General features: G+C 44.0%; 1 protein-coding gene across 1 annotated transcript in view; it reads right to left on the reverse strand.

The window, feature by feature from the left end:
* Window positions 1-13,984, reverse strand: part of LOC115185798 (titin-like) — a 62,797-nt gene extending 48,813 nt beyond the window's left edge. The window contains exon 1 of the mRNA XM_029745807.1: window positions 13,958-13,984. The gene's annotated coding sequence lies outside the window, so the exon portion shown is untranslated. The remainder of the gene's footprint in view (window positions 1-13,957) is intronic.
* Between the last annotated feature and the right edge of the window lie 9,768 nt (window positions 13,985-23,752).

Raw genomic sequence — 23,752 nt, forward strand, 5'->3', positions numbered from 1 at the left:
CACCACCCGCAACCACAAGGCTCTCCGGAGGGTGCTGCGGTCTGCCCAACGCATTGCCAGGGTCAAGCTACCCACCCTCCAGGACACCTATAGCACCCGATGTCACAGGAAGGCCAAAAGGATCATCAAGGACATCAACCACCCAAGCCACTGCCTGTTCACCCCGCTATCATCCAGAAGGCGAGGTCAGTACATGTGCATCAAAGCTGGGACGGAGAGACTGAAAAACATCTTCTATCTTAAAGCCATCAGACTGTTAACCTGTTAGGGCTAGGGGGCAGTATTTACACGGCCGGATAAAAAACGTACCCAATTTAATCTGGTTATTACTACTGTCCAGAAACTAGAATATGCATATAATTATTGGCTTTGGATAGAAAACACCCTAAAGTTTCTAAAACTGTTTGAATGGTGTCTGTGAGTATAACAGAACTCATATGGCAGGCAAAAACCTGAGAAGATTCTGTACAGGAAGTGCCCTCTCTGACCATTCCTTGGGCTTCTTGACTCTTTTTATTGAAAACTTAGGATCTTTGCTGTAACGTGACACTTCCTACGGCTCCCATAGGCTCTCAGAACCCGGGAAAAAGCTGAATGATGTCGAAGCAGACCCTGGCTGAAAAACATTAGCGCCTTTGGTAAGTGGTCTAACAAAGGACAATGAGACTGAGGCGCGTGCACGAGGCGACCCCATGTTTTTATTTTCTCTCTCTTTGTACTAAAACACAGATTCCCGGTCGGAATATTATCGCTTTTTTACGAGAAAAATGGCATAAAAATTGATTTTAAACAGCGGTTGACATGCTTCGAAGTACGGTAATGGAATATTTAGAATTTTTTTGTCACGAAACGCATCGGGCGCGTCACCCTTCTTTACACTTCGGATAGTGTCTTGAACGCACGAACAAAACAGAGGATATTTGAACATAACTATGGATTATTTTGAACCAAACGAAAATGTGTTATTGAAGTAGAAGTCCTGGGAGTGCATTCTGACGAAGAACAGCAAAGGTAATAACATTTTTCTTATAGTAAATCTGACTTTGGTGAGGGCTAAACTTGGTGGGTGTCTAAATAGCTAGCCCTGTGATGCCGGGCTATCTACTTAGAATATTGCAAAATGTTCTTTCACCGAAAAGCTATTTTAAAATCGGACATAGCGAGTGCATAGAGGAGTTCTGTATCTATAATTCTTAAAATAATTGTTATGTTTTTTGTGAACGTTTATCGTGAGTAAACTCACCGGAAGTTTGCGTGTGGTATGCTAGTTCTGAACGTCACATGCTAATGTAAAAAGCAGATTTTTGATATAAATATGAACTTGATTGAACAAAACATGCATGTATTGTATAACATAATGTCCTAGGTGTGTCATCTGATGAAGATCATCAAAGGTTAGTGCTGCATTTAGCTGTGGTTTGGGTTTATGTGACATTATATGCTAGCTTGAAAAATGGGTGTCTGATTATTTCTGGCTGGGTACTCTGCTGACATAATCTAATGTTTTGCTTTCGTTGTAAAGCCTTTTTGAAATCGGACAGTGGGGTTAGATTAACGAGAGTCTTGTCTTTAAAATGGTGTAAAATAGTCATATGTTTGAGAAATTGAAGTAATAGCATTTCTAATGTATTTGAATAACGCGCCACAGGATTCCACTGGCTGTTACGTAGGTGGGACGATTTCGTCCCACCGAGCCCAGAGAGGTTAAACAGCCATCACTAGCACATTAGAGGCTGCTGCCTATAGGCATAGACTAGGAATCAGTGGTCATTTTAAGAAATGGAACACTACTCACTTTAATAATGTTTACATATCTGGTGTTACTCATCTCATACTTATATACTGTATTCTATACTATGGTATCTTAGTCACTGAATAATCTTTACATATCTGGCATTACTCATCTCATGTGTATATACTGCTTTCTATACTATTCTACGGTATCTCATTCACTTAATAATGCTTACATATCTTGCATTAGTTCTCATATGTATAGACTGTTGTACTAAACTATTCACTGTATCTTAGTCCATTCCACTCTGACATCGCTCATCCATATGTATATAGTCTTAATTAATTCATTCCTTCTTAGATGTGTGTGTATTGGGTATATGCTGTGTAATTTGTTAGATATTACTTGTTAGATATTACTGCACTGTCGGAGCTAAAGCACTAGCATTTCGCTACACCCGCAATAACATCTGCTAATCACATGCATGTGACCAATAACATTTGATTTGACAGGAAACCGAAACAATAATGCCTGGGGAAGGAACCAAAAGGAGTGACAGATATAGTGAAGGTAATCAGGGAGGTGATGGAGTCCAGGTGAGTCTGATGAGGCGCGTAATGATGGTGACAGGTGTGCGTAATAATGAGCAGCCTGGTGACCTAGAGCGCCGGAGAGGGAGTATACGTGACAGTACCCCCTCCGTGACACACGGCCCCAGCCGCAGGACAACGGCCAAAGGGACAATCCCGGGGATCAGGAGTGGACCGGTCGCCTCTGCTGAGGTGCGGGAACCTGACGAACCGGCTGGAGTGCGGGAACCTGGTGACCTAGAACGGCGGAGAGGGAGTATACTTGATGGTACCACCTCCTCGACACGCGGCTCCAGCCACAGGACGCCGACCAAAGGGATGATTCCGGGGACCAGGAGTGGACCGGTCGCCTCTGCTGAGGCGCAGATACCTGACAAACCAGGTGAAGCTGGCTGTGGCGTGGGAGCCTGCCAAGCTTTTCTTATTATTATTTTTATTTTTTTACCTTTATTTAAAAAGGCAAGTCAGTTAAGAACAAATTCTTATTTACCATAACGGCCTAGGAACAGTGGGTTAACTGCCTTGTTCAGTGGCAGATTTTTACCATGTCAACTCAGGGATTTGATCTAGCAACCTTGTGATGACTGGCCCAATGCTCTAACCATTAGGCTACCTGCCGCCCCAAGTCTTGTTAAGAAGCCTACCGAGTCTTGTTAACCTGGTGAGCTAGCTAAGGCATGAAAGCCTGACGAGCTAACTGAGGCATCCTCGGTAGCCTCGGCAACAGACATTTGTCCAGCCAAACAAGTACTGTGACCCTGACGAGCCGGCTGAGGCATCCTCAGTTGCTCCGGCAGCGGCACCCGGACCCGACCTCACCTTCCAACACCAAAAACACTCCCTCATGCTTCCCTTAGTTGAGGCGTTATTCTGTAACGGGAGTCGGGAAGCAAGTACAGGGAGTGAATATTTAATAAATAAACAAAACATTATACAAAACATTATACAAAACAAGAAACATGAACAAGACATGAAACTGAAACAGAAACAATAACGCCTGAGGAAGGAATCAAAGGGAGTGACAGATATAGGGAAGGTAATCAGGGAGGTGATTGAGTCCAGGTGAGTCTGATGAGGCGCTGGTGCGCATAACGACGGTGACAGGTGTGCGTAATAATGAGCAGCCTGGTGACCTAGAGCGCCGGAGAGGGAGTATACGTGACAATTTTTCTAAAGCTGTTTTATCTCAGAACCCCAAATATAGGATGATAAATGTTCCATCCTCTATGGTCCGTCAAGCTGTACAGCAGCCTAAAGACCACCAGGTTCAATGATAGTTTCCATCCCCAAGCTGTGAGGCAAAACCGCAAGTGACTCACACACATACGCACACGGCTAGACTTTGACTGTAGCTTCAGCCTGCAATACTGTATGAATGGTGAGGTCATTTGTCAGTCAGCATTTCAATGTATTTTTATACACAGATAAACTGAACCTTGGCTTGAACCTTGACCCTATTGAATTAAGGGACCGGGACCTTTTGGCAGAAACGCATCTTTGTATTACTGGCATACTCTACTATACTGATACATTTTTTATCATACAATTGAATAAACTGAACTAAACTAAACACATGAAACCACAGTCCAGGGTCAATATTCACAAAGTGTCTCAGAGTAGGAGAGCTGATCTGGGATCAGTTTAGCCTTTTAGATTATATGGAGGGGGGAGTTTTTTTTGTGTGTGTGTGTGGTGTTCATGTTTTCTGGTGTGTGGTGTTCATCTCTGATGGACCCACAACATTATAGGGTTTTTAAAATCAATACAGCCATAACAATTTACATACAAATATTTAATACTTAGATGTTGACTTATATCAATTACAAGCAATTTAGACAGCGTACATGGTTAATATTTGTCATTTACCTCTGCTAGACAGCATTTATCAATAAAGCGCTATTCTTTTTTTCTCATAAAATTTGATTTTTGTCAACAAAAATCTATTATAATCAAGACATGGGTGGAATAAATTATGTTAATCTTGAACAAATATAAATGAAACAAGGTTTTCATCACTATTGATGTTTATTGCTTTGAACTGAACAACTTGGAAGGACAAACGATAAATGAGCCCCATTGAACACAAATTAAGGCCAGTCTACACACCACATGAGGTACAGAGTTTCACTGTGTGTATATTGCAAATGTATTTCATGCATATGTACTGTGTCTTCCTGTCTTTCTTTGGTCCACACACATCGCAGCGCTTCTTCTGTTTTCTTTTTATTTAACCTAGAATGATGAAAACACTTAGTTCAGGAATTTTACTAACATCTCACTCACTCACTCACTCACTCACTCACTCACTCACTCACTCACTCACTCACTCACTCACTCACTCACTCACTCACATATATAGTTAGCACAGGGCAATGTAGGAGAGTCAGACACACAAATGCAACATCACTCACACTTACTTCCAGTATTGGAGTTGTTGGTTCTGTGGGTCGGCCGGATGGGGCACCAGCATCCTCCTCCTGAATCCTCCCCACGATGGCTGCAAAAGCTGGGGTCTTTGGGATATGTTGCATCCTTTGGTTTAGAGGTTTTTCCAATGCCTTGCCCTGCTCCTCGAGAAAGAGCCGTCACCTCTGGAGCTTCCCTCTGTTCCAATCTGGGTTCAACGCCATCCAGATGACAAACGCATTGTACGCCAAGATGTCCAAGACATTGAAAAATATCACAAGTAACCAGTGTAGGGCTTTTCTTTTGCAGCTGTCACCAGCTTGTCTAAATTGTCTACCCCTCCTTTTGTGGCATTGTAATCCAATATAATGTCTGTTTTTCGATGTTCCTGGCCACAGATTCTACCATCCATATGTATCGTACTCATGAGTACAACATTTTTGTCTTTCTTCGGGACGCAGAACACTAGGGACATGTCGGCCATGAACACAAACTTAGAGGAATTTATAGGCCTGTTCCATGTATTCAACAGCTGAGGTGGGAGCTCTGGCTTGTTTATTTATACTGTTCCTACCATCGTCAGCTTCCCCTTGAGGAGCTCCTGTCCCAGCTTGTGTCAAGTAAAAAAGTTATTGCATGTGATGTTGTGGCCACGAAGTCCCTGTGTCACATCCAGGACAACCCGCATCTCTTGGTTCTTCTCAGGGGATCCTTCATCTGGCTTCCCCATATACACTTGCAAGTTCCACACATATGCAGAAGCAGCATCACAGACAGCCCAGATCTTGATTCCATATTTTATGGGTTTAAACGGTATGTACTGCCTGAAGGGGCAGCGGCACCTAAATGGCATAAGCTGCTCATCAACAGTAACATTGGGCCGTGGGTTGTAAAACAGGGGAAGGCGGTCCACCCACTTGTCCCACACTGACCTGATTGCAGCTAGCTTGTCTCTTTGCCGCCGAGCTGGTCTGGTGTCTCGGTTATCGAAGCAGATAATCCTGGCAACAATGTGGAAGTTTTCCAGAGACATTGTTGGACTGAAAATGTATCTCTCAGTTTTTGCATCCCACAGGGATTCTGTGGATTCCCCAATGGATGTGAAAAAACCAGCAAGGATAAGAACCCCAAAGTATGTATGTAAATGAGTTTGGTCCATCTCCTTCCATCTCTCTCCAAAAACACACCTTCCCTCCAAATTAGTGCAGTCCAGAATGATTTTCTGCATGGTGTCTGGGATGAACAGTTCAAAAGAAGACTTTATGTCCTACACATGAGTAACTGCCATCCACCTCGGCCCTGGTTGCATCCTTATCACATTGGCAGCCATGTGGGGTGGCTCATTCCTTGTGCAAGAAGACCATTCAATTTCACAATTGTTTGACATCCATATTTCTTCTACTGCAGGCTGCTGATGAGCTGGTTGCTGACGGGCTGGGGCTGGTTGCTGACGGGCTGGTCCTGTGGCTGGCTGCTGACGGGCTGGTCCTGTGGCTGGCTGCTGACGGGCTGGTCCTGGGGCTGGCTGCTGACGGGCTGGGGCTGGCTGCTGACGGGCTGGTCCTGTGGCTGGCTGCTGACGGGCTGGTCCTGTGGCTGGCTGCTGACGGGCTGGTCCTGGGGCTGGTTGCTGACGGGCTGGTCCTGGGGCTGGCTGCTGACGGGCTGGTCCTGTGGCTGGCTGCTGACGGGCTGGTCCTGTGGCTGGCTGATGGTCAATCTCAACCTCTTCTTCCAACTCACTATCAGACTCTGAATTGACAGAGACATGATCCTCATATTCTGAAAATTCTTCATCTTCCAAAGTGGAAGACGCTCCTTCCACACTAGCTTCTCTCTCTGCAAAAAAAATGTCTATGGCCCTCTGAGCAGAGATTATTTTGCTATACTGATTGATTGTAAGCAGCCACACATGCAAAGCTATTTATTTATTGTGGCCCTCCCCCAATTTGCACCTGGCTGGGGTAGAGTGAGGGAAAATACTATATATTTTTTTTACAATTTATCATAATAATGTATTGAAATAATGTGTTGTTATAACATTGTGCAGGTTCCTGCAAGACACTGTAGTTTCACACACTACAAAGGGTAAAGAGTGCAACAAAAGTGGGAGACATGCAGACAGGCAGGGAGACAGACAGGTTCTTGGTGCTATGTTGAAACAGCAGGCCCGGAGATGAGGAAGACAGAGTGCAGGCACACAGAAAACCTTTTTGTTTCATTTTTACTTGTTTTCACCTACAGTGGACCTGAACACCACATATGTAATATAAATATGTAGGGGGGTACAGTGGACCTGAACACCACATATGTAATATAAATATGTAGGGGGGTCCAGTGGACCTGAACACCACATATGTAATATAAATGTGTAGGGGGTGCACAGTGGACCTGAACACCACATATGTAATATACATGTGTAGGGGGGTCCAGTGGACCTGAACACCACATATGTAATATACATGTGTAGGGGGTGCACAGTGTGCACTCAATGAAAATGTGTTATTTTACATGTTCTTCACAGAAAATCATCACACAAGCTTTAAAGGGTAGAGGAGTTTAATATTGCACATAGATTGTGGCTTCTATCAATGTAATTGTCTGCATTATTTCCAATCCCCCATATATATATATATATATATATATATATATATATATATATATATATATTTAAAAAAAATGTAAATATATATATATATTCATATTATATACTGCTCCAAAAAATTAAGGGAACACTTAAACAACACAATGTAACTCCAAGTCAATCACACTTCTGTGAAATCAAACTGTCCACTTAGGAAGCCACACTGATTGACTATAAATTTCACATGCTGTTGTGCAAATGAAATAGACAACCGGTGGAAATTATAGGCAATTAGCAAGACACACCCAATAAAGGAGTGGTTCGGCAGGTGGTGACCACAGACCACTTCTCAGTTCCTATGCTTCCTGGCTGATGTTTTGGTCACTTTTGAATGCTGGCGGTGCTTTCACTCTAGTGGTAGCATGAGACGGAGTCTACAACCCACACAAGTGGCTCAGGTAGTGCAGCTCATCAGGATGGCACATCAATGCGAGCTGTGGCAAGAAGGTTTGCTGTGTCTGTCAGCGTAGTGTCCAGAGCATGGAGGCGCTACCAGGAGACAGGCCAGTACATCAGGAGACGTGGAGGAGGCCGTAGGAGGGCAACAACCCAGCAGCAGGACCGCTACCTCCGCCTTTGTGCAAGGAGGAGCAGGAGGAGCACTGCCAGAGCCCTGCAAAATGACATCCAGCAGGCCACAAATGTGCATGTGTCTGCTCAAACGGTCAGAAAACGACTCCATGAGGGTGGTATGAGGGCCCGACGTCCACAGGTGGGGTTGTGCTTACAGCCCAACACCGTGCAGGACGTTTGGCATTTGCCAGAGAACACCAAGATTGGCAAATTCGCCACTGGCGCCCTGTGCTCTTCACAAATGAAAGCAGGTTCACACTGAGCACATGTGACAGACGTGACAGAGTCTGGAGACGCCGTGGAGAACGTTCTGCTGCCTCCAACATCCTCCAGCATGACCGGTTTGGCGGTGGGTCAGTCATGGTGTGGGGTGGCATTTCTTTGAGGGGCCGCACAGCCCTCCATGTGCTTGCCAGAGGTAGCCTGACTGCCATTAGGTACCGAGATGAGATCCTCAGACCCCTTGTGAGTTCATATGCTGGTGCGGTTGGCCCTGGGTTCCTCCTAATGCAAGACAATGCTAGACCTCATGTGGCTGGAGTGTGTCAGCAGTTCCTGCAAGAGGAAGGCATTGATGCTATGGACTGGCCCACCCGTTCCCCAGACCTGAATCCAATTGAGCACATCTGGGACATCATGTCTCGCTCCATCCACCAACGCCACGTTGCACCACAGACTGTCCAGGAGTTGACGGATGCTTTAGTCCAGGTCTGGGAGGAGATCCCTCAGGAGACCATCCTCCACCTCATCAGGAGCATGCCAAGGCATTGTAGGGAGGTCATACAGGCACGTGGAGGCCACACACACTACTGAGCCTCAATTTGACTTGTTTTAAGGACATTACATCAAAGTTGGATCAGCCTGTAGTGTGGTTTTCCACTTTAATTTTGAGTGTGACTCCAAATCCAGACCTCCATGGGTTGATAAATTGGATTTCCATTGATTATTTTTGTGTGATTTTGTTGTCAGCACATTCAACTATGTAAAGAAAAAATAATTTAATAAGATTATTTCATTCATTCAGATCTAGGATGTGTTATTTTAGTGTTCCCTTTATTTTTTTGAGCAGTGTATATTTAAACATTTAAATATATTTTTATTCTTTATCATTTTCTCCTAACGCTTCCACCCCTCCCCTAATTGAAGTAAGCCAATGGACAACAATTCTTAGTTCAGCACTCCTACTGTGAGACTCTTTATGAATACTGGCCCTGATGTAACAACCAAAACACAGGTCAAAACATAACAAAAAGTAAAGGATACAGTAAGTCTTACCCTCAAATATACGATAAGTTACAACAACAAAAAACACAACCAAAAAACTATATTTCAAGATATCGCCAAGCGTACTTATAGAGTGAAGTGAAGGGGAGGGGTCTTGTACTGTGAGCCAAGTTACTGTCAGTTAGTGTGAATTCTGTGGTTGACACATATTTTAGTCATTAAGATGCATGATGACCAGACCAGCATGTCTGAAAAGGGATATCACTGTATTTCAATAGAAATTGTGCAACAGACTGCATATCTATTGGCCTTTCTTTTTGAGGAGTGGGACTACATTTCTTTTATTAGCTAAATGTGTCATATTTTCAATGTGATATTTTGACTACACAAAGAACCATTTAAACAATGTGTCGACTACAGAAGGCTTGGTGCGGTTACAAGGTGATTTGTGACACACGCTCACACACACATACACACACAGGCCCATTAGTTCCAGTTAAAGAAAATCTTAACCCTACAGCATACAATGACATTCTATATGATTCTGTGGTTCCAACTTTGTGGCAACAGTTTGGGGAAGGCCCTTTCCTGTTTCAGCATGACAATCCCCCTGTGCACAAAGCAAGGTCCATACATAAATGGTTTGTCGAGATTGGTGTGGGAGAAGTGTACTTTGCTGTACAGAGCGCTGACATCACCCCATCGAACACCTTTGGGATGAATTGAAATGCTGACTGCAAGCCAGGCCTAATCGCCCAACCTCGGTCCTCGACCTCACTAATCGTCTTGTGGCTGAATGTAAGCAAGTCACACAGCAATGTTCCAAAATCTACTGGAAAGCCTTCTCAAAAGAGTGTAGGCTGTTATAGCAGGGACCTACTTCATATTAATGCTCATGATTTTGGAATGAGATATTCGACGAGCAGATGTCCACATACTTTTGGTCATGTAGTGTAGGTACCCTGTACACACACAGAGCATCTGTAGTGAAGGCCCATAAAGCCCATAGAGTCTGCATCAAAGTCTAGAGAGCTGGTTGTTATGGATGTAGAAACGTTAAAACACACATCCTACACAGTATAGATGTCAACCCTACTCCCTATCAGTCTGGTCCTGCAGGGCCCTCAGATAAATCCACTATGTCATTCACACACATGGGCGCGAACACAAACACACACACTGCAGTGTTACAATGTTTGTTTGCATGTCTTTTTTACCCTGGTTATTCATTTCATCCCTAAGTAGATCAACACTCCTACACTGAGACACTTTATGAATACTGACCCTGATGTAACAACCAAAACACAGGTCAAAACATAACAAGAAGTAAATGATACATTACCCTCAAGAATATGTCTAATGAATAAATACAAATAACCAGAAACTATATTTCCAGATATTATCAAGAGTACTTACAGAGTGAAGTGAAGGGGAGAGGTCTTGTACAGTGAGTCAACTGACTGGTAGTGAGTGGGAGCTGTCATTTATGTGGTTTTATGTGATTGAGACATATTTAAAGTAGTCAGGGCAAAAGTAGCTGATACAGAACTGTCCTTTCTTCCTCTTTAATACATTAACATGCATGACGTAGAGACCAGTGTGTCAGAGAAGGAAGTTTACTGTATTAGAGTGGGCCCTACATTTCCACTTTCTATTCAATACAGAACCATGTTAACAATATGTTGACTATTCTATTTGGAATGTTTATAATATCTTAGAATGTGTTGCCTTGTCCCTCTGAGTTCTACATGGAACAGGTCAAAGTTTCATTTACATTTGGTCAGTTCCATGATGTCATTCATTCTATTCTACAAACACATTCAATTTACACTCCTCATCAGCTGCATCAAAGTGGTACTGAAGGTTCCAGTGTTCTAGACTAGAGTTCTCCCTACTGGCATCTCAACATTACTGCACCATCCTAATAATAATGTCCTCAATAATGTTGGACTAATAACAACATTACAAACTGACAATACATCAGATAGAATGGTGAAACACAACACTGGCTACTTGACAAAGTCACATTTAATCACAAACACTGATGTCTGTAGTAGTACAACATGCCACTATCATATTACGTCCATATGCTGTATAGACTAATGTAGCCTGTTATCCATATATAGTCGAATGTAGCCTGTTATCCATATATAGTCTAATGTAGCCTGTTATCCATATATAGTCTAATGTAGCCTGTTATCCATATATAGTCTAATGTAGCCTGTTATCCATATATAGTCTAATGTAGCCTGTTATCCATATATAGTCTAATGTAGCCTGTTATCCATATATAGTCTAATGTAGCCTGTTATCCATATAGTCTAATGTAGCCTGTTATCTATATATAGTCTAATGTAGCCTGTTATCCATATATAGTCTAATGTAGCCTGTTATCCATATATAGTCTAATGTAGCCTGTTATCCATATATAGTCTAATGTAGCCTGTTATCCATATATAGTCTAATGTAGCCTGTTATCCATATATAGTCTAATGTAGCCTGTTATCCATATATAGTCTAATGTAGCCTGTTGTCCATATATAGTCTAATGTAGCCTGTTGTCCATATATAGTCTAATGTAGCCTGTTGTACATATAGTCTAATGTAGCTGTTGTACATATATTCTGTGAATATAAGTGCTAATGAAGGACATTCAGTATAATGTCCATATAAATAACTATGATATGGTTCAGGCTGTAGAGGTCTATGGATGACAGGAAGGTGATGCTGAGTCAGTTCATCTAATCCAACAAAACTTACTTGCAGTGCAGAGAAATAAGAAGTATCCTACTGAAAGTGAATTCTGGTGTTGACACATTTTAAAAGTAGCCTAAATGGGCGTTAAGACATTAACATGCATAAACAGCATGTCAGAAAAGGGTAACATTTCTTTTGAGGAGTGGTCCTACATTTTTTAAAGAGGCAAAATGTGACCCATTCCCATCACTCCTCATCAGCTGCATCAAAGTGGTACAGAAGGTTCCAGTGTTCTAGAGTAGAGCTCTCCCTACTGGCATCTCAACATTACTGCAGCCTCCATTCCTCATATGATGTACTCATTCATTTGGGGAAGTAATAAGAATACATTGAATGGAGGGTGTTCCTTCATTCCAGCCAATACAATGTCTCTATCCTCCTGTATCTCTGCCCACCAGCCTCCTCTGTTGTACAGTACTGGTAGTAGCTTTATCAAGCAGAGGCATTAATGAACATCACCACAGCCTGCTGTATTGACTGTGTGGACTATTGTAGTCTGCTGTCCATAAATAATGCCATTATCAGACTCAACAATCCGAAGCAATTTACAGTCATCTGCATACATTTTACATATGGGTGGTCCTGGTAACCAAACCCATTACGTTGCAGATGCCATGTTCTACCAACTGAGCTACAGAGAACAATATTCTGTATAGTCTAATGTTTCACATGTTTCTCACTGTGTCTCATGTTAATACTACTCCTAAACACAACCCACCATCACTGTGTCTCATGTTAATACTACTCCTAAACACAACCCACCATCACTGTGTGTCATGTTTATACTACTCCTAAACACAACCCACCTTCACTGTGTGTCATGTTAATACTACTCCTAACACAACCCACCATCACTGTGTGTCATGTTTATACTACTCCTAAACACAACCCACCATCACTGTGTCTCATGTTAATACTACTCCTAAACACAACCCACCATCACTGTGTCTCATGTTAATACTACTCCTAAACACAACCCACCATCACTGTGTCTCATGTTAATACTACTCCTAAACACAACCCACCATCACTGTGTCTCATGTTAATACTACTCCTAAACACAACCCACCATCACTGTGTCTCATGTTAATACTACTCCTAAACACAACCCACCATCACTGTGTCTCATGTTAATACTACTCCTAAACACAACCCACCATCACTGTGTCTCATGTTAATACTACTCCTAAACACAACCCACCATCACTGTGTCTCATGTTAATACTACTCCTAAACACAACCCACCTTCACTGTGTCTCATGTTAATACTACTCCTAAACACAACCCACCGTCACTGTCTCATGTTAATACTACTCCTAAAACAACCCACCATCACTGTGTATCATGTTAATACTACTCCTAAAGCTCATACGAAGCATCCATTCAATCACTCTTACTTTATGCCATTTTCAAAATGTCTCCACAACAATCTATTGCTCTCAGAGCTCTAAAAAAGCATGCACAAGTCTTCATGTAAAACCACATGTACAACGTACATCCCATCTTTTGTAGCATAAGATATAGTTCAGTATTTGTCAAGGGTGCCAATAATTTTGGTCGTGACTGTATGTGCCACAATCCGATTAATATGTAAAAATACATTTACACTCACACACACAGAAACAGACACATAACCCACACACACACACAGTTATACTTGACCCTGTTTTACTTTGACAGTGAACTTGACCCTATTGAATGGAGATCTGGGTATTACTGGCATACTCTACTGATCATGTTTTGAACATGTAATTGAATAAACTGAACTAAACTAAACACATGAAACCACAGTCCAGGATCAGTATTCACAAAGTGTATCAGAGTAGGAGAGCTGATCTGGGATCAGTTTAGCCTTTTAGATCATAATGAAATGGACCGTCTGAGACACTTTATGAATACAGGCCCTGATGTAACAACCAAAACACAGTTCAAAATAAACCAACACGTACAAAGATACAGGAAGTCATGTGATGTATGGCTAAAAACATCAAAACTAAAACTATATTCCAAGATATCGTCAAGTGTACTTACAGAGTGAAGTGAAGGGGAGAGGTCTTGTACAGTTAGTCAACTTACTGTCACTGCGTGGGAACAAGAAGTAGTCTACTGTAAGTATTAGTAGAAACAGGCGTAGCCTAAGTGTGAGTTCTGTGGTTGACACATTTAAAAGTAGCCTAGTCAGGTCATTAACATGCAGCAACAGCATGTCACATAAGGGATGTTACTGTATCTAAATAGAAAATGGTCTAAAGTCAGCATACTGTAGTTGCATTTCTTTATTTGAGGAGTGGGCCTACATGTTTTACAAGAGATAAAATGTGACCCATTCCCATCCCTCCACATCAGCTGGTACTGAAGGTTCCAGAACAGATGAAAGGGGAGTATCTTTGGTTCCAGTGTTCTAGACTAGAGCTCTCCCTACTGACATCTCAACATTACTGCAGCTTCCAGGCTTCATATGTCCCTAGAGTCTGATGAAAATATACAAAATAGAAGGTAGAAAATGTCAAAAATATATATAGAATAAAACAGTCACGCACGTAAAAATACTGTGTTATTGGGACTTAATGTTGAACTGGCGTTTGAATTGAGCGAATTAGTGAGCTCAGCTAGCTAGTTAGCTTCATGAAGCTGCTGTTATTCAGCGATAAGAAAGCATTTTTGTGCATCACACAGCTACTCTGAATGGACTGGATTGTGAACAATACGATGCGCTGCCACTGAATTACAGCAAGACCCCATAGTTAGCTAGTGAGCTAGCTAGTTAGCTCACGTTTAGCTATCAACATTAGCTAGCTAAATACAACAGACAACAGTGAGCTGTCATTATGCCAAGGCCAAGGCAAGCTGCTCTGAATTTCCAGTGTGTGCTTGTGTGAAAGAGATCTCTTCAGCTCACTGATCTTCAGAACAATGGACCCAAAGTGAACCCTGACATGCATATAGCTAAGTCTGTCTGTCTGTCTGGGATTATTGTGTCCCATTGTGTCTGCATGATGCGTTTTTTTTAATGACAATGATTAATCGTTCATGTAATTGGTTATTGCTGCTTCGTTATCTTTTTTTGGGGGGATTTTTAAAATATAATTTTTTACTATTTTCTTATTTAAAAACAACTGCATTGTTAGTTAAGAGCTAATAAGGGCTTGTCATTAACCTTTTTACAGTAAGGTCTACAGCTGTTGTATTTGGAGCATGTGATTTGATTTGGACAATTTGATTTGATTTGTGTGTTTAGGTACTGGACATTGCTCCCTCTGACACCGGGTTTCTGAACCTCTAAAAGTCTGAGCCGTTTGGTGGGGGGGGGGGGTTCTACTAGCTGACAAATGGAATTGTTTTAAGGTGGTCATACCATGGATTATTTAGCTATTTGATTTTGAATTGTAGTACCCCTTTAGGTAAAAAAATAAAATACTTAAAAATGATTTGATAAAATATAGAATTTGTCCTTTACTGCTATAGCCCATATAAACATTGAATAACACATTCATAAATGGCAAAAAAAGACAGTGACAAAATGTCTAATAAGAACTAAAGTGTCCTATATCTAGGAGATATAACAAAGATCAGGACACTATATATTGAAAAGGATGTGAACACCCCTTCAAATTAGTGGATTAGGCTATAACACCCGTTGCTGACAGATGTATAAAATCGAGCAATCGCCATAAACAAACATTGGCAGTAGAATGGCCGTACTGAAGAGCTCAGTACTTTCAACATGGCACCTTCATAGGATGCCACCTTTACAACAAGTCAGTTTGTAAAATGTCTGCCCTGCTAGAGCTGCCCTGGTCAACTGTGCTGTTATTATGAAGTGGTAACGTCTAGGAGCAACAACGGCTCAGCCGCGAAGTGGTAGGCCACACAAGACGGACCACCGAGTGCTGAAGTACCTAGCATGTAAAAAAAAATGTGTGTCCCTCGGCTGCAACACTCACTACCGAATTCCGAACTGCTGCTGGAAGCAAAATGAGCTTCATGAAATGGAATTCCATGGTCGAGCAGCCGCACACAAGCTTAACATCACCATGTGCAATGCCAAGCGTCGGCTGGAGTAGTGTAAAGCTTGGAAACGCGTTCTCTGGAGTGATGAATCACTCTTCACCATCTGGCAGTCAGACGGATTAATCTGGGTTGGCAGGGATCTTTTTCATGGTTCAGGCTAGATCCCTTAGTTCCAGTGAAGAGAGATCTTAACTTTAATGATATTCTATACGATCTGTGCTTCCAACTTTGTGGCAATAGTTTGGGGAAGACACTTTCCTGTTTCAGCATGACAATGCCCCCGTGTACAAAGCAAGGTCAATACAGAAATGGTTTGTCAAGATCAGTGTGGAAGATCTTGAATGGCCTGCACAGAGCCCAGACCTCAACCCCATCAAAAACCTTTGGGATGAATTGGAACACCGACTGCAAGCCAGGCCTAATCGCCCAACATCAGTGCCCAACCTCACTAATACTCTTGTGGCTGAATGAAAACAATTCCCCTCAGAAATGTTCCAACATCTAGTGGAAAGCCTTCCCAGAAGAGAGGAGGTTGTTAAAGTAGCAATGCACAACACATCAGCTGTATGTGACCAGGCAAAAAAATATTTCCAAGCCAAACCACTACACACACCCTATATCATTGTCACCATATTAGCTAAAGTAACGTCATAGTCAGAATAGCTAATAGAACTAAAGCGTTAGTAAACCCGCTATAATCATGAGGTAGCGTTACAGTTTACAGTCAGTAGTAAGCAGTTACACCGGCGAGCCCCGGTGGCAATAAATTAGTAAAACCAAAGCTTACCTTGACTTGGAAGACTTCCAGTGTTGTGTTAGATAGTCATAGCCAGCTAGCTAACATAGCATCCCTCTGTTTGAGCAGGGTGTTTGAGTAGGCTAAACTAGATAGCTGCATTTGCTAGCTAAGTAAGTGAAAGTGAAAACCAAATACAAAATCTCTATCTCGCTCTTGCTTCTTCTTCATTTTGGAAGTACTGTGTTTGTTCAAAACTGTTCAACTATTGTCTTTCTCTCTCTTTGAGTCAACTACTCACCACATTGTGTGCACTGCAGTGATATTTATCTGTAGCTTATGCTTTCAGTACTAGATTCATTCTCTGATTCTCGGATTGGGTGTACAACATGTGTCACGTTCACTGTCCTCAAACTCCCTGTCATAAATAAACCAAGGCGCAGCGTGCCGGTAATTCCACATGCTTTATTTTACGTGAAACTGAACAAAACGATAAACAGAAATGACAGTGACGCAACTGAGGCGCACACAAAACACTCACAGAAAGAATAATTACCCACAACTACAGGTGGGGAAAAGGCTGCCTAAGTATGATTCCTAATCAGAGACAACGATAGACAGCTGCCTCTGATTAGGAACCATAACTCGGCCAAACACAAAGAATACATGACATAGATTGCCCACCCCACATCACACCCTGACCTAACCAAAATAGAGGAAATAAAACACCTCTCTCAGGTCAGGGCGTGACAGTATCCGCACCGTTCATCCGTTCATCCGCACCGTTTCACCCACCCTGAGCTCAGGTAAGTATTTTGCTGATTTGTCATAGATAAACTTGGAGACCTGTCTTCTGTGACGGAGCTTCACCTGTCACCACACACGTCTGTCACCACACATGGCTCCAGGAAAGTGCTGGCTACTGGCAGAGCTGCTTTAAGCGCCGTGCCATGAGGCGCTTGTCCGGGCTGCTATCCATGCCTTCTGTCGGGGTATTGCGCCACTGCAGGATTGCTTTCCAGGCATCTTTGCCCTCTCGCAGAGCTTTTTGCAGAGGTTCTTTGCGATTTTGACTGCGGACTCCGCCTTCCCATTAGCTTTTGGGTGTCGTGGTGATGAAGTGACGTGCTCGAATTCCCATTCTGCAGCAAATTTTCGGAACTCAACTCCGGAGAATTGGGGTCCATTGTCTGAAATTACCCTATCTGGCTGGCCATAGCGGCAAACTGAGCCTTGCAGCGTTTGATCGTTGTCTCTGCTGAGAGGTCGGGAGGAGGTCAATCTCCCAGAAGTCTGAGTAATGATCGATACCAGCAGAAAGTCTTTGCCACTGTGCTGGAAGAGATCTAGACTTACTATCTGCCAGGGGCGCATCGGTAGCACGTGGGACATCATCGTCTCTCTCTGTTGCTCAATGGCATATTCATTGCAGATTGTGCATTTACTGACATAGTCTTTGATTTCAGTGTGTCACGTGCTTGTCTGTAACAGGCCTCACCTCCTATGTGACTTGAGTGCACGTGCGCCAACATCTCAAGGCGCAGAGACCGGGGAATAACGACTCTCTGACCCTTGAATATTACTCCGTTTTGAACACTGAGCTCCTCTTTGACTGGCCAATAATCTCTGACGGCTAAAGCAGTTTCTTCCTTGCAGTCGGGCCAGCCCATCAGAATCACAGACCTCAATGCCTGGAGTTGCTCATCCCTGTCTGTGTGCTGTCTGATTTGTATAAGGCGCTGGTCCGTGACATTGAGGTAGTCAGCCTGGTTGATGTGTTCAACATCCACTTGCTCTGTTTGTAAGCTGCACACTGCGTGTCGTTCATGCATGGAGCGTGTGTGAGTGGCCTGATGCAGTAGCCCTGCTGAGCGTGTCACTCACATACATCTCTGGCCCTGGCTATACACCACCTTGAGGTGTAGTTTTGTAGGGCCAGTAGCATGCTCTGCAGTCGTTTCGGGGCATTCAGGAGAGGCTGCTGAATATAGCAATAAGGGGCTTGTGATCTGTCTCTGTGGTAATATTGTCGCGCCCGTACAGGTAGTGCTGGAAGCATTGGCATGCAAACACAATGCTGAGGCACTCCTTCTCTATCTGGGCATAGTTCTGCTCTGTTGGGGTGAGTGCCCTAGAGGCAAATGCCACAGGCTGGCCCTCCTGCATGAGGCAACAGCCAAGTCCATACTGGCTTGAGTCACTCTGAATCGTGACAGGTTTTGACACATCGTAGTATCGCAGTACAGGTGTCTGGGTGACCAGTTGTTTTATTTCCCTCACCGCTGCGTCATGTTTTGGGAGCCAATGCCAGATGGTGTCCTTGTCCATGAGCCTCCTTAGTGGCTCACACACTTCAGAGAACGCGGGTAGCAACTTGGCCAGGTAGGTGACGGATCCGACGAAGTGCTGCACTCCCTTCACGTCAGATGGGTGGGGCATTTCCAAGACAGCCTTCACTTTTTCAGGATCAGCCTTCAATCCGGTGGAGGACAAGATGTGCCCATGAAAGCGGACCTCTGGCACTTTAAACTGAAGCTTTTTTATGCTTAGCCTTAGCTTGACCTGTCTACATCTGACCATCAGGGCAGCAGCTTGGCGTCATGGTCACATTCTGCCTCCTCATCACTGTCCCCACAGGCCGACTACGAGGGATGTCATCTGCTATGGGTTCACACGCCACTGAGTCCCATCAACAGCTCATGCTGTTTCCGCTGATACACCTCTGGAGCCACGGAGACACCAAACGGGAGCTTCAACCACCTCTTCCTGCCCCAGGGTGTCCAAAAGGTGGGCATGTAGCTGCTGGGCTCGTCGAGCTTGCCACTGCAGGAAAGCATCTCTGGCGTCCACGAGCGTGAAGACTCTGGCCTTTGGGAGCTTGTAAAGAACATCCTCCAACGTGGGCATAATGTAATGTGAGCGTCGCAGAGCCCGGATGAGGTGTTTAGGATCAATGCATATCCGTAGCTTGTCTGGTTCTTGATGATGACCATATTACTTATCCAGTCTGTAGGCTCGGGTGACGGATATCATGTGGCCATCTGCTTCGTATTTGTCAAGCTGAGCCTTTGTAGCTGCTTTCATGGCCACTGGTACATTGCGGGTGTTGCACACTGGACACGCGGGATTGCTGCGTCCAACTCAAGTGGACTTCGTCGGGAACTGACTCGACCGGTGCGTTGAAGACATCATGGTACTTGCTTAGGAGTGTCCCTCCTTGCTCAGGGGCCCAGCCTGGACTTTGTCTATAATGTTAAGATCAGCTGGGATGGTGAAGTTAATAAGCCCAAGGCGCTCGCATGTAGAACCTGACAGTAATGGCTGTTGACTAGCCTCAACTATTTCAAACTCAAGGTTGTGTTTCTGGCCACGTAAAACAACACTCTGTCACAAACAGGCCTAAAGAGGTCATGAACTGGCCTGAATACAGTTTCAGCTTGGTGCTACTCTGTGTGAGTTTGTCTCTGGGCGCGAGCCTCCTTTTTATCTTTAAGGCTCATAACGTTACATGTGGCCCCTGAATCTAGCTGGCATTGCTGTGGTTTATTATTAAGTAGCAAGAGTGACAAAACCACTTTTGTCCTTTGCCCTCACTGCCCCTATGCACTCACTAGCATATACATCCTCTGTGCTGTTGTTCCCATCATCTGTGTTTGTTTCAATGGAGTGCACTTTACCCTCCTTTCTCTTGCTTTTCATGCAGACCTTGCGAAGTGATTAGCTGTACCACAGATTTGCATATTTTTCCATAGGCTGGGCAGTGTTCTTTTCCTCGTCCATGAGAAATGCCACCAATATCGGCATGTATTGGGGTTGTCTACTGCAGAGTTGGCTGTAGTATTAGCATTAGCTGTGGCAAAGGGGAATTTCTTTACTGGCTGCCTGAATGTAGCATTGACATTGTCCATATGTTGCCTTTCAAGCTCCATGGACCTTATCTGTATATCAGTAAGCTCTGCTGCACGGCATTGTCTCCACTGCCAAGACCAGCGTCAGGTCACGTTCTCTCAGCAAACATCTGCGGGTGCCCTCATCAGTTATGCCAAGCACTATCTTATCTCTGATCAGTTCATCTCTTAAAGTACCATAGTTACATTGTAGCTGCCTTTTCACTTAGCCTAGTGACAAAGCTGTCAATGGACTCCCCGTCCTCCTGTTTGCAACAACCGAAAACATAACGCTCGTAGATAACATTCTTTGCTGGCTTAAAGTAATGTTCAAGAGCATCAAGAATAGCTGTAGCGTTACCTTGCTGAGCTGCTGTTAGGTTCAGGTTGTGTTTGTATACGTGTCGGCATTCAGTTCCCATTATAGTCCTCAAAGTGGCAGCCATACCTCATCGTCCTTTTCCTGAAGTCCAGTTGCTAGTGCATAGTCCTCCCATTCACCTCTAAACGTATCCCAGTTTGTGCTCCAATCTCCGCTGAGCTTCATAACGGCAAGAGGGGGAATGTTCGCTACCATGTCTAACCGGTGCTAACAACACTGAAGCTAACTAGCAAACTCACTCAAGCTAAGGACAATTCCGGCGTCCGGCGAAGTTTTACTCAAATAAGCATCTTTTGGGGGTTAACCAGAACAGGTGACTCTAATTTGCGGAAGGAAAGCATGGTTAGTTATCCGACTCTGACACCATGTTTGAATGTTAAATGACGAGACAGAGGCATTGATGCGAGTAACCAGTCTTGTCAGTATATTGCAATACATCCGGGTATTTCAAGCACACCGGTAAAAACACTGGAGATGCAGTAATTAACATTTACCAACAGATGGCATCACTGTGCCAGGACATCGTCCAAAAGTTGTCATGATTATTGTGTAAGTCTATGGAAGGGGGTGAAAACCATGAGCCTCTTAGGTTTTTGTATTGAAATCAATGTACCCAGAGGAAGACAGAAGCTAGCTGTCCTCCAGCTACTCATGGTGCTACCCTACAGAGTGCCGTTGAGGCTACTGTAGACCTTCATTGCAAAATAGTATGTTTTAATAATTTATTTGATGACATAGTTTTATCTTAAAAGGATAACTTTTTTAAATGTTTAAAACATTTTCTTTTATTAAAGTCACAAAGGAGGATGTTCCTCCCCTTCCTCCTCTGAGAAGCCTTCACTGTGTTACATGGCCCTGTCTGCCTCACCATACCGCTGGAGAGAGAAGAGGGGAGGAGGGAGGGAGAGGAGGGGGGAGATGGAGAGAGAGTCAGATTTCTGACAGACAGACAAACACACACACACAGATCAATGTCCGTGTTTACAGTAGAAAGTTCAGATAGTGACCTTCAAACCTATTACTACACTCCTTGTGGAAGTATCCCTTTGGCCAATCAGGAGCAAGTCAGAGGAGTAGAGCTCCAAACACCCGTAGCTGTATCAATTATTCCCAAAGAGCGAGAGAGAGAGAGAGCGAGAGAGAGAGCGAGAGCGAAAAGGAAGAGAGAGTGAGAGTGGGGAGAGATGGAAGAGAGTGAGCGAGAGAGTGACAAAGAGCAATAGAGAGAGAGTTTGATGAGTGTATAGTGGAATTTTGTGTTGAGTATCTGTGGTGTTTGGGGTCATAGGTTAGATGGCTAGATGCCCTCAATCTCACACAAATTATTAATGAACCTACCAGTTACAACCCCAATCCGTAAAACGGGCACCCTCATAGATATCGTCTTAATAAGCAGTCCTCCGGACTGTTTCTAGGTATGGTCATTAGATTGATGGTTAGTGGACATTTCCCCACAAAGTGGAGTGGTCGTTCGCAACGACGTGATGTGCCATTTCTGTTCAAGGTGGATTTTGAGTGGGTTTGGCTTAACGAAGCCATATATGTATACATAAATGCATATATATATATATACCATATATATATATACATATATATATACATATATGCACATTCTAGCTTTTGGGCCTGAAGTAGCAGGCAGTTACTCTGGGCACCTTATTCATCCAAGCTACTCAATACTGCCCCCAGGTCCCAAAGAAGTTAACGTTCTGGGAGCCTGGTCTGTAGGAAAGGGTAAACACAAAACGGGTGAAAAACATGGCCCACCTTGCCTGGCGAGGGTTTCAGTCTCCTCGCTGCCCAGATGTACTCCAGATTGTGGTGGTCAGTCCAGATGAGAAAAGGGTGTCTAGCCCCCTCAAGCCAATGTCTCCATGCCTTCAAGGCCTTACGACAGCCAACAACTCCCGGTCCCCCACATCATAGTTTCGCTCTGCCAGGCTGAGATTCCTTCGAGAGGAAGGCACAGGGGCGGAGCTTCGGTGGCGTAACCGAGCCCTGAGAGAGCACAGCTCCTATCCCAGCCTCGGACGCGTCCACCTCCACTACGAACGCCAAAGAGGCATTCGGAGGGGCCAGCATGGGAGCCGAGGTTAACACGAGCCCTCAGGTGACTAAAAGCCCTGTCCGCCTCAGCTGACCACTGCAAGAGCACCGGGCCCCCCTTCAGCAGTGAGGTAATGGGAGCCGCTACCTGACCAAAACCCTGGATACAACCTCCGGTAGTAGTTGGCAAACCCTAGAACCGCTGCCCCTCCTTTACCGACGTGGGAGTCTGCCAATTACGCATGGCTGAAATGCGGTCACTCTCCATTTCCACCCTTGAGGTGGAAATGCGATACCCTAGGAAGGAGATGGACTGTTGGAAGAATAGGCACTTCTCAGCCTTGATGTACACACTTTCTCAGCCTTGACATACAGGTCATGCTCCAACAGGCGACCAAGCACCCTGCGCACCAGGGAAAAATGCTCAGCGCGTTGTAGCGGAGTATATCAAAATGTCATGAATATACACACCACACCCTGCCCGTGCAGGTCCCTGAAAATCTCGTCTACAAAGGTTTGGAAGACTGATGGCACATTCATCAACCCGTATGGCATGATGAGGTACTCATAGTGCCCTGAGGTGTACTGAAAGTCGTCTTCCACTCGTCTCCATCCGGATACTCACCAGGTTGTAAGCGCTCCTGAGATCTAGTTTGGTGAAGAAGCGCGCACAGTGTATTGACTCAATCGCGGTGGCTATGAGCGGTAGCGGGTAACTATACCTCACAGTGATCTAATCAGACCCCGATAGTCAATACACGGGC

Source organism: Salmo trutta, unplaced genomic scaffold, assembly GCF_901001165.1.
Source record: "Salmo trutta unplaced genomic scaffold, fSalTru1.1, whole genome shotgun sequence".
Classification (NCBI taxonomy): Eukaryota; Metazoa; Chordata; class Actinopteri; order Salmoniformes; family Salmonidae; genus Salmo; species Salmo trutta.